At 40.2% G+C, this 10,130-nt stretch overlaps 1 protein-coding gene across 2 annotated transcripts in view; it reads left to right on the top strand.

The window, feature by feature from the left end:
- The first annotated feature begins 606 nt into the window (after window positions 1-606).
- TP73 (tumor protein p73) overlaps window positions 607-10,130 on the top strand; it is a 174,176-nt gene continuing 164,652 nt past the window's right edge. For both annotated transcript variants that reach the window (XM_074218653.1, XM_074218655.1), the window contains exon 1: window positions 607-682. The gene's annotated coding sequence lies outside the window, so the exon portion shown is untranslated. The remainder of the gene's footprint in view (window positions 683-10,130) is intronic.

Here is a 10,130-nt window from a genome sequence, read left to right as displayed (position 1 = left end):
GCCCCACCTCCTCCTCCCAGTTCACACCAGTGAGAATTAATTCTCTCGATCTGTGGTTTCATTTTCATTGACTGGTTGGAAGCATTTCAGCTTGAATTGCTTCCCCAAATACTCCATAATCGAGAAAACGAAGATAAAAGAGGAGAGGCTTCTCAGTCTCCCCTCCCCCTCTGGAGGGAGGAAAATGAAAATCGACTGAAGTTTTGTGGCTTTTGCTTTCAGATGTGTTAGTCTTACAGTGAGGGTCAGCTGCCCTAGAAGAGGGTTCATCGGGTCATGAAGGGGAGATCTCAGAGACCAGCCCCCCCCCCCCCGCTGAAGGGTTTTGCCAGGCATCACCAGCTAGTAAGCATCCGGGCAGAACTGGAACCCAGGTGCCCAATTCCTCTTTTTCGTGTTTAGCGGGGAGGATGGCAGACTGCAAGTCCCTCTCCCGGTCCCAGAGGAAACCTGTGGCTTCCCCAGGGCCAGTGGCCCCTCCCCGCCCTGCCTGAGTGCCCCAAGGTTCCGGGAAACAGAACAGCACCCGGTGCCCCTTTCACGGATCTCAGCCCAGCTCCAATGTCATCTCCTAGGCGACAGGGACGCTGCCCGCCGGGGGAGCGGTAAATGTCTCTTCCCTCTCTGGCTTCTCTGCCAACGGGCCTCAGGGGACTCCACTCGCCACTGAGGCTCACGGAAGGTAGGCCTAAGCTGGAGGTGCTTCTGATTTCCTCTGCCACCCTTAATCTCGACCAAAGGAACCGGGCGAGACCCCGGGCACCTTCGTGGGTGGACGCCTTTGGACTTGATCTGTTCTGCTTCTGGAGGAGGGTCACAGCTCCCTGTTCCCCTCTGCCCCGGAGCACTAGAATCTGGGAAAGCCTTGGTTGCCAGGCAGAGCAGAGTGGGGCTGGTTGGGGACTCTGCCCAGGAACACACAGGCTTGTCTGTTGAACGCATTTATTAAGCTCTGGAGGTATGCTTCTTTTAGTAGGCTCTTTGGATACCAACAGGGAAGTGTTCCCCAGCCTTCGAGGCTCTTGCATTGCAATGGGGGGAGCCAAGGCGAAGCTGAGGAGACAGAAAGAAGAATTCCCTTACAGAATCATGGCTTTCCAGATGGAAAGGTCTTCATTTTTTTTAATTGAAATTAATTGGCAGTTTTTCAACATCCATCCATTTGCAAATTTCGTTGTTCCAGGAAAGGTGGAAGGCAACGATAGTTTTTCAGCATTCATTCATTTGCAGATTTATGCATTCCATGAAAGGTCTTTATCGGCCAGCAGTTCCAACCCCCTAATGTTCCAGTTAAGGAACCAGGACCCAAGGAAACTTAGTTTTTGACCCAAGTCTACTAGGAGACTATCAGAGACAGGATTTGAACCCAGGCTCTGGGTCCATGGAGTCCAGATCCGGCACTTGTGTCGTTATGCCTCTCAGGAAGAGGTTGAGTTCCAAGATTTTTTTTTCTAATTTTTGCAAGGTTTAAGTGACTGACCCAAGGTCACTCAGGTAATTATTAAGTGTGTGAGGGCGAATTTGGACTCAGTCCTCCTGACTCCAGGGTCAGTGCTCTATGTACTGTCACCTGAGTTCGAGGATCTTTACCCCAGAATCTCCAGGCTGAGAGGTAATAGCCAGGGTCAGGGGGAGTTGACAAGCACTTAGAGAGGGATTCTTTCAGATTCGAATACCTTTGTATCTTCTCCATTTCCTCTCAGAGGATGGGGGAAAAATTCACAGACTGAATTCACAGACAATGGGCCCGGAGGCCCTTGTGAATAAGGGAGCCGCTCACTGGATTGACCAAGGGCTTGATTAGTTTCTTTGAATATCTCTTTTTCGTGGCTCCAAGCTAACCTAGGAGTTGTCAAAGATTCAGTTCACTTTTAACCAGTATTTTTTTCTTTCTAGAGGATCCCTGGGGAGCACATTACTTGCTGGGGCAGCCCATTTCACTTTTGGCTCCATCAGTCAAGCAAAGTATCTGTTGTGGGGGTGGCCAGGTGGCGCAGTGGATAGAGCACCGGCCCTGGAGTCAGGAGGATCTGAGTTCAAATGTGACATCAGTCACTTAATAATGACCTAGCCGTATGGTCTTGGGCAAGCCACTTAACCTCATTGCCTTGCAAAAAAAAAAAGTCCCTATTGTGCTAGGAGCTGGGGGACACAAAATAAAAATCCCTGCCTTCAGGGAGATTACAAAGGGTGAGGAAAGTGAAAGAGGGAAACAACATAAATGGGTAAATGCAAGCTATATGCAAAGTAATTTTATGGGATGGGCTGGAGGGAGTAATTACTAGCAACAGGGGTCATCAGGAAAGCTTTCTAATTTTTTGAGTTCAGTCATTTTTAGTCATCCTCAATTCTTTGTGACCCCCCAAAAAGGGGGGAGGGGGAGGACTTTTCTTGGTAAAGCTATACCGGAATGATTTACCATTTCCTTCTCCAGCTCATTTTACAGATGAGGAACTAAGGCAAGCAGAGTAAAGTGACTTGCCCAGAGTCACATAGGTAGGAAGTTTTTGAGGCTGGATTTGAACTCACTCAGAAAGATGAATCTTCCTGACTCCAGGGTTGGTATTCTTATCCACCAAACCACCTACCTGAGTGACCAAGTAAGAATAGCATTTTATTTTCATACTTTAATAATCATATTTTATTCTAATAATACTATAAATATATACGAATAGTATTTTATTTTAATGCTTTAACTTTTAATATTTGGAAAACCCTTCATATTATTACATTTAACCCTTAGATCAGCCCTTGCAGTAAACACTGTTATTATTAGCATTTTACAGATAAGGAAAGTGAGGGGAAGTAACTTAGCTAGGGTCACGATGATATGTGTCTGATGTAGAATTAGTATGGGGATCTCCCTGCTTCCTATCCCAAAGTTCTATCTACTCTACCAGCCTGGCTGTCCTGAATAGAAGTGTGGGAAATCAAAGAACATTGATAAGAAGGAGTTTCCCAGGGTATGGGAGGCTGATAAGCCTGTACAAACACTTGGAAATGGAAGATGGAATGCTGTCTTAGCAGAATTGGAGTGTAGACTGTGTAAGGGGACAGTGTTAGGAAGCTGGACTAGAGTCAGATTGTAAATGGTTTTAAGTAGCCAGTAAAAGGGTTATTTTATCCTGGAGGCACTAGGAGCCATTGAAGCTTATTGAGGAGAGTGAAAGTGTCAGCACTTTGCCTTAGAAATGTTCCTTTGGTCCCCAAACAGAGAATGGACTTAAGGGAAGATGTCAGGGTAGACCATTCTTTCATTCAGTGCTTATCAGCCTTGTTGGTCCTCGCTTAAACCCTGTCCTTTACTATCTGGCATCTATGCATTAGCTTCCAGTTGTCAGACTATTTGGTTTTCAGACTGTCACATTCTTAAAAATAAAGGATTTGGAGATGTTTTGTTTTGGGGGAATTTTTATCTACCAATATTTATTATAATTCAAAAATAAGAAGACATCGTGTTATAAAAATCATTTTGACCCTGAAGATCCCCTGAAAAGCTCTTGGGGATCATTGCTCCAGGGTCCTTGGATCATGCTTTGAGAACCAATGTCCTAGATCAACATCAGTCAGTACTGGTTAATTGACTTCAGTGCTTTCCCTCCCAACCTTCCAGTCAAAAACAAATAAATGAATCAATAAAAAATAAATCCTTTTATTATCCCCTAATCCTCTTTTACTTGAATTCTTCCTTGACTTCTGAAATTGTATATCTTGGCCTTGGAAATTAAAGTAGGCTGGGGAGTCCAAAGCAGACTTCTTAGAGGATTGGACAGGGTGCCAAATGTGATACCCACCCTAAGGAAGGAGTCAGCATAGTTTCACGGAAAGGGTCCTATATTGACTGACTGGGGACAATGAATTCTGGTTTTTTGATTTACTGCTGTGTGACCTTGGAAAAGTCATTTATACCCTCTCTTGGCCCATTTCCCTAATCCTAAAATGATTCTGTTGGATTCAGTATCCTTGATCCCTTCTTCTAATGACTGTTGGAAGCACCTTTTTCTCTTGAAGAGTGTAAGAGCATAGTAAGGTTACTGACCTTTTCAATAGATGGCAAGGTTATTTGTCCACCTCTGGGGAGAGGCAGTTAAACAACTAAGGACACTGTGTTCTTGAGGTCCTTTGGGTTCCTAAAACTTCAGGAAAGTGAGGGGAGGAGAGGTGAATCTATCCTGTTCTTCCAAAACCCTAGTCTTGCTTCTCACTACAAATCCAACAGTTAATCCCAATCACTTGCACCTGGAATTTGAGATCATCATGAGAGTTAGCCATTATAGCCATGTATGGTTTATTTTATCAACAATCACCACTATCCAATGAGGTCAGAATGAGGTTTGTTTTTTTTTTAATCCCCATTTTACAGAAGAGGAAACAACTTCAGTAAGGTTGAATAAAATAATCATATTTGTTCATACAGTCAGTAAGTGGCAAGATAATATTCAAAGTCAGACCTTTTTTCTGATTCAATGACTAGTACTCTTTTTAAAAAAATCCTATTCTATGAATTTTTCATTCACATCTTTTATATCTTATTTTATTGATAAAAATTTGCTCTTCCTTTGTGAATAATGCTTTGTATGTATTTAAGTAATTATTTTTTCATTCAGTAGTTCATATCATCCCATTTTATTAACATCTGTTTTTATATTCTTTTCTGAATATATGCTTTGCATAGAAGATATTTTTATTTATTGATTTTTATTTATTCATTCATTTCATATCTTATTTTCTTTGATACTTTTACCTTCATTTCTAAATATATGCTTGGTACATAATTAAGTCCTTAATAAATTTATTCATTTATTCATTAGTTCATATCTCATTTTATTAACATCTTGTTTTTATATTCTTTTCTGAATCTATGCTTTGCAGAGAAAATTTTATTATTTTTATTTATTCATTTGTCATTTATATCTTATTTTCCTTGATAACTTTTTATTTTCATTTCTAACTACATACTTAATATTTAAAGTCCTTAATAAATTTGCTCACTCCTATCAGTTATATCTTATTTTTACAAAGATCACTGGCTTTTAATCTTCATTTCTGAATCTCTGCTCTGGCCAATGAGTTTCCCCTTACTACAGAGATTAAAAAAGAAAAAGGAACTAACTATATTTGTCTTTGAGCAAAAACAACAATTAAGTCATCCATTTTTAAAAGCATATGAAATATTCTATACCCATAGTCTCTGTTTCATTTCAAGGTCTTCTTGAGTTTTTCAATGTCCCAGCTCCAATTCAGTTCCTGAAAATAGAGACCCAGGAAAATCCACTTAACTTTTGAATTCTTGGATTTTGTTTGGATTTCTGAGAATGCTCCGATTTAAGGGATTGGCCAAAGCAAACTCGCCCATGCCTCCTGCATCATCTTTTTGGCTTTCTGGGTCATCCAAGCAGCAGCTTATTCAAGTTGCTGTGGGTCATAAAGAAATCAGTACAGGGTAAATGAGGCAGATTTGTCCTCTCCTTGGGTGATATATCCAAGGGAGGCTGACAATGAGATATGATCCAAGATTTGGAATTGGATTCTAGCCAAAGGTACAGACAGTACCTTCCTTGGGTGTGAACATGGTTGGAGAAGCAGGATTCTGAGGAGGGCAAGGGCTATGATCAGTTATCAAGGAGGGAGGGGAGGGGGAAGAAGGATTTGTATCCTGATCATGTTTTCCTCCTTCAGTAGAAAACATTCAGGAGGTGGCAAGTTCCTATTCACCAAAGTCTTTCAAACAAAATCTAGATGCCTGTTAGCTAGGGATGCATTTAGGGATAACATGGAATCGATCCTTTCCAGGGGACAGTTAGGTGGTACAGTGGATAGAGCCCCAGCCCTGGAATCAGGAGTACCATCAATCCTTTCCTGCTCTGATATTCTGTGCACTGGCTACCCCCCCTCCCAGAACATTTATTTATTTATTTTTTACAATATAGCTTTCAACAATCTTTTTTTGTTAAGGTTCTGAGGCTTATATTTTTCTCCCTCCCTCCTTCCCTCCCACTCCCCTTGTCAGAGAGCAATCTAAGTTATCCATGCATAACTATGCTAAAGATTTCCATTCTCATATTATGAAAGAAAAATCAGAGCCCCCCAAAAAAACTATGAGAAGGAAAAATCATAAAAAAACAAATTTTAAAAATGGAAAATAATTTACTTTAGTTTATGTTCAGATTCCATTGTCCTTTCTCTGGATAATATGTATATACATATATATATATATATATATATATATATTATTTTCCATCACAAGTCCTTTAGAATTGTCTTTGATTATTGTACTGCTGAGAGGAGTAAGTTGATCATAGTTGATCACTGCACAATATTGCTGTTAATCTATGACCTTTCTGAACCAGATCTGATTTGAAGAAGAGGGAAGAGAAGGACTGGACCTATGGTTCAGTTTTGTAGAATTTATTGGGATGAAATATCTCCTGACTCAGGAGTCTCAACAACTTAGAAGCATGGAAAAATTGAGATTCTTACATCTGGACCACAGACCAGTTATGAGTCAGATGAACTGCTTAGAGGTTTCACATTGATTGGATTATTCATGACAGAGACAGAGAGAGAGGTGCTAGGCAATGGGAATACAAATACAAAGAATAAAACAATCTTTGTTTTTAAGGAGATTATTTTATGTTATGGAAGACAATGAGGAGAGATAGAGACAGAGACCCAGAAACAGAAACTGATAGAGCCAGAGATAAAATTAGAGAAAAGTGATCTCTAATTTTTTGGTCTCAGTTCCCTTAAGCATTCTAAAAAATTATTGAAAACCCTTCTTCAAAGAACTCATGTTTTTTTGGGTTAATCTATCAATAGTTAACTTACTAGAAACTTGTAATTTTGAAGAAAAGGAAGAAGCAGACTGAGGGCAAAGAGGAAACAAGCTCTGTTGGCCCGATTCCTTACTTCCTAGAATTCTGCCTTCCTCTGTCTTCCCTAATGCTTAGTAGGAGACTTTTAGGGTTGTGCTTAATGAATTTTGCTTTCAGTAGCAAAAGGAAATTCAAAGGTTTTAGTGTTATTATGAAAAGTTTTGATCTTATGGGCTACCTCAGGGATTTCCAGGAGTCCCTCAACCATAGTTTGCAAATGACTGATATAAATAAATATTGATGTAAGCATGTATGTTTAGTATATATATATATATATATATATATATATGTATATACATATATATATATACTTGTGTTTAAGTGTTTGTTATTATATTTATATATATGTGTGTGTGTGTGTATACATGCCTATAATCAATTAACAAACATTTATTTAGTACAGTGCTGTAAATTGGGGATCCAAAAATGCTGAATATCCCTCAAGTAACTTCCATTTTGTTGCACCAGAAAATTCAACTGTTGTTCAGTCACATCCAACTCTTAGCAACCCTTTTTTTTGGAGGGGAGGGGGCAGGGGAGGAGGTTTTATCAGAGATCCTGAAGTGGTTTCCATTTCCTTCCCCAGATCATTTTACAAATGAAGAAACTGAGACAAACAGGGTAAAATGACTTGCCCAGGGTCACCCAGTATATGAGGCTGAATTTGAACTCTGGTCTTCTTAACTCCAGACCTGGTTCTCTATTCACTGTACTGCTCAGTTCACCAAAAGGAAAAAATAATAGAGATCTACAAAGTTGATATACATTAATGTATTGTTTTCAGTTCTAGGTACTCCACTGGGCATTGTTCCCAAGAGGAGGACAACCAGAAAGGTCAAGTTTTAAGAGTTTCTACTACATGAGGATTGGTTAAAGAATCAGAGGGAACATGCCAACTGTCTTTCAAAGTATTTCAAGGGCAGTCCTTTAGAAGAGGCCTTAGCCTTGTTCTTCTAGGCCCTAGGGAGCAGGGAGGGTAAATTGCAGACTAATAAATTTAGACTAAATTTCAGGAAAAACCTCCTAGTAATTAGAGCTATTGAAAAGTGTAAGGCTCTTTTTGAGGAATGATTTCTCCCTGCCTGGACATCTTTAAGTTGAGACTGAAGGACTACTTGTTGGATGTCGACTTGGCCTAACATGGGCTTGGAGGACCCTTCGGATGCTGAGATACTGTAGTTCTGTGGGTGTTGGGAACAAAGAAGAGATTCTTCCAAATTGCAAGCTCTACATACCTGGAGGCTCTTGGCTTCACATGAGGGCAAGGGAAGCCAGTTCACAGGGATCAGGGAGGGGAGATAAGGAATGGTGGGAAAGACACAAAGAAATGGAAAGAGAGCTAAGATTGTTGTGATTTTGTTCATCTAGCCCTTCTGTTTCTGGGGTATCCTGTTTATTTTAGGTAAACTCACATGAAAAGGCAGACTGGTGAGTGGAGTCAGTCACTAAATAACTTCACTTTTACTTTAGATGGATGGATGAAGGGATAGATGGATGGATGGATGGATGGATGGATGGATGGATGGATGGATGGATACATATTTAACCCTTACTATGTGACAGACACTATTTTTGTGAAGGGGAAATAGAAGGGGAAAGACAATCTGGAAAGGGGTAGAGGTCCACATGACAGCATGGTTTTGGAGGTAGCTGGGAAATGGTGCTATGTCTTGGTTCCAGGACAAACAAGGCAAATGTTCCATCTGTCAAAGCCTGGGGGTCATGTGAAGAATTTGGTCAGCTTGGCCCCAGTGGGCAGAAGTGTAGTTGGAGCAATGGGTAGAAATTGAAGAGAGACAGATTTTGACTTGATATGAGGAAAGCTTTCCTAATAATTATAGCTGAGCCTAGGTAGAATGGGTTGAGGAAAGCTTTCCTAATAATTATAGCTGACCTAGGTAGAATGGGTTTCGTTCAAGAGGGAAGCCAAAGACTTGATGATCTCATCAAAGGCATTGTAGACAAGGAGTCATGTTTAGGACTAGAAAGTCTCCGAGGTCTCTTCTAGCCCCCTCCTCCCTATTCTGTACTTCTGTGATATGTATTTCTGGGACATTTTCCCTCATGAAATGGTAGATAGTTTTAAAAGTCAAGTCATCGATGGCCTTTGTAGACAACTAGCCAGCATGGTGGAGAGAGTTGTCACCTGGAATCAGGAAGATCTAAGTTAAAACACTTCTTAGTTGTGTGACCCTGGATATTTATTAACCTCTACTCCCAAGGGTTATTGAGAATCAAAAGAGAAAGTATTTACCAACTCTAAAACACTAAAAAAAACTATATATTATTATTATTATAGCTTTTTTTGTTGGTGGTAATGATGGTGGTGTAGGATAGTAAACTCCAAAATGATAGTTTGCAAACCTTTGGAACTGACCAAGAGGATTTGTTAAGGTACAGGAAAAATATTTAAATGTATATTTTTATTAAATTTTAAAAAATGATTTAAGCTTCATGTTTAGTTAGTAAACATATTGACTAATATCCTGAGGAACGAATGGAGGCCCCATACTGTGGAAAGGCTGATAGTTGCACCTTCTTTCATTTGTTTGCCTTCAGTATATTGTATGGTCTTAAAATCACATATAAAGATCTTCATAGTTATGTATCTTGAGATTTATGCTTGGAATTTTCTCTTGACCACAGCAGTCATAGGGACTCACACATGGATAGAGGCCTTGCTGCTGTGGTGGTAGCAGTTGCTGGGCTGAGTGGGGTAGTGGTGGTGGTGGTGGTGAAGTTTGAGGCTCACGTGGTAAGTTCGCTTTCAAATAGTAAAAGAATTTCACAAAGACTTATGATTCAGATGGATAAGGGACAAGAGCAGCTAGGTGGTGCAGTGAATAGAGCATTGGCCCTGGAATTAGGAGGACCTGAGTTCAAATGTGACTTCAGACACTTAATAATTACCTAGCTATGTGACCCTGGGCAAGTCACTGCCTTGCAAAAAACCCCCCCAACAATTAGAGTAATAAAGGAAAGATAAATTTTATTTCACAGGTAGCCTGTGGGTTCTATTCCTAGAGGATAAATAAGCAACTAACAGGGGAAAAAGCTGGGATTTATAAAGGGTTTAGGGGATAGCCTTTGAGCTTGGAAAGATATACCAGTCAATGTAGATATAGGGTAAAGGATTATGTCAGAGTATTCAGGATAACAAAGACTCATTTTGGGTGACAAAGAATGTCTCCTTGTAGAGTCCTCCTAGTGTCCTATCTAGTTGGGAAAATACAGGTTGAATATAGAGTACAAAAT

The sequence above is a fragment of the Macrotis lagotis genome, chromosome 1 (genome assembly GCF_037893015.1).
Source record: "Macrotis lagotis isolate mMagLag1 chromosome 1, bilby.v1.9.chrom.fasta, whole genome shotgun sequence".
NCBI classification, from domain to species: domain Eukaryota; kingdom Metazoa; phylum Chordata; class Mammalia; order Peramelemorphia; family Peramelidae; genus Macrotis; species Macrotis lagotis.
The sequence above is the reverse complement of the archived record's forward strand: the minus strand, read 5'-3'. Positions and strand labels throughout refer to the sequence as shown.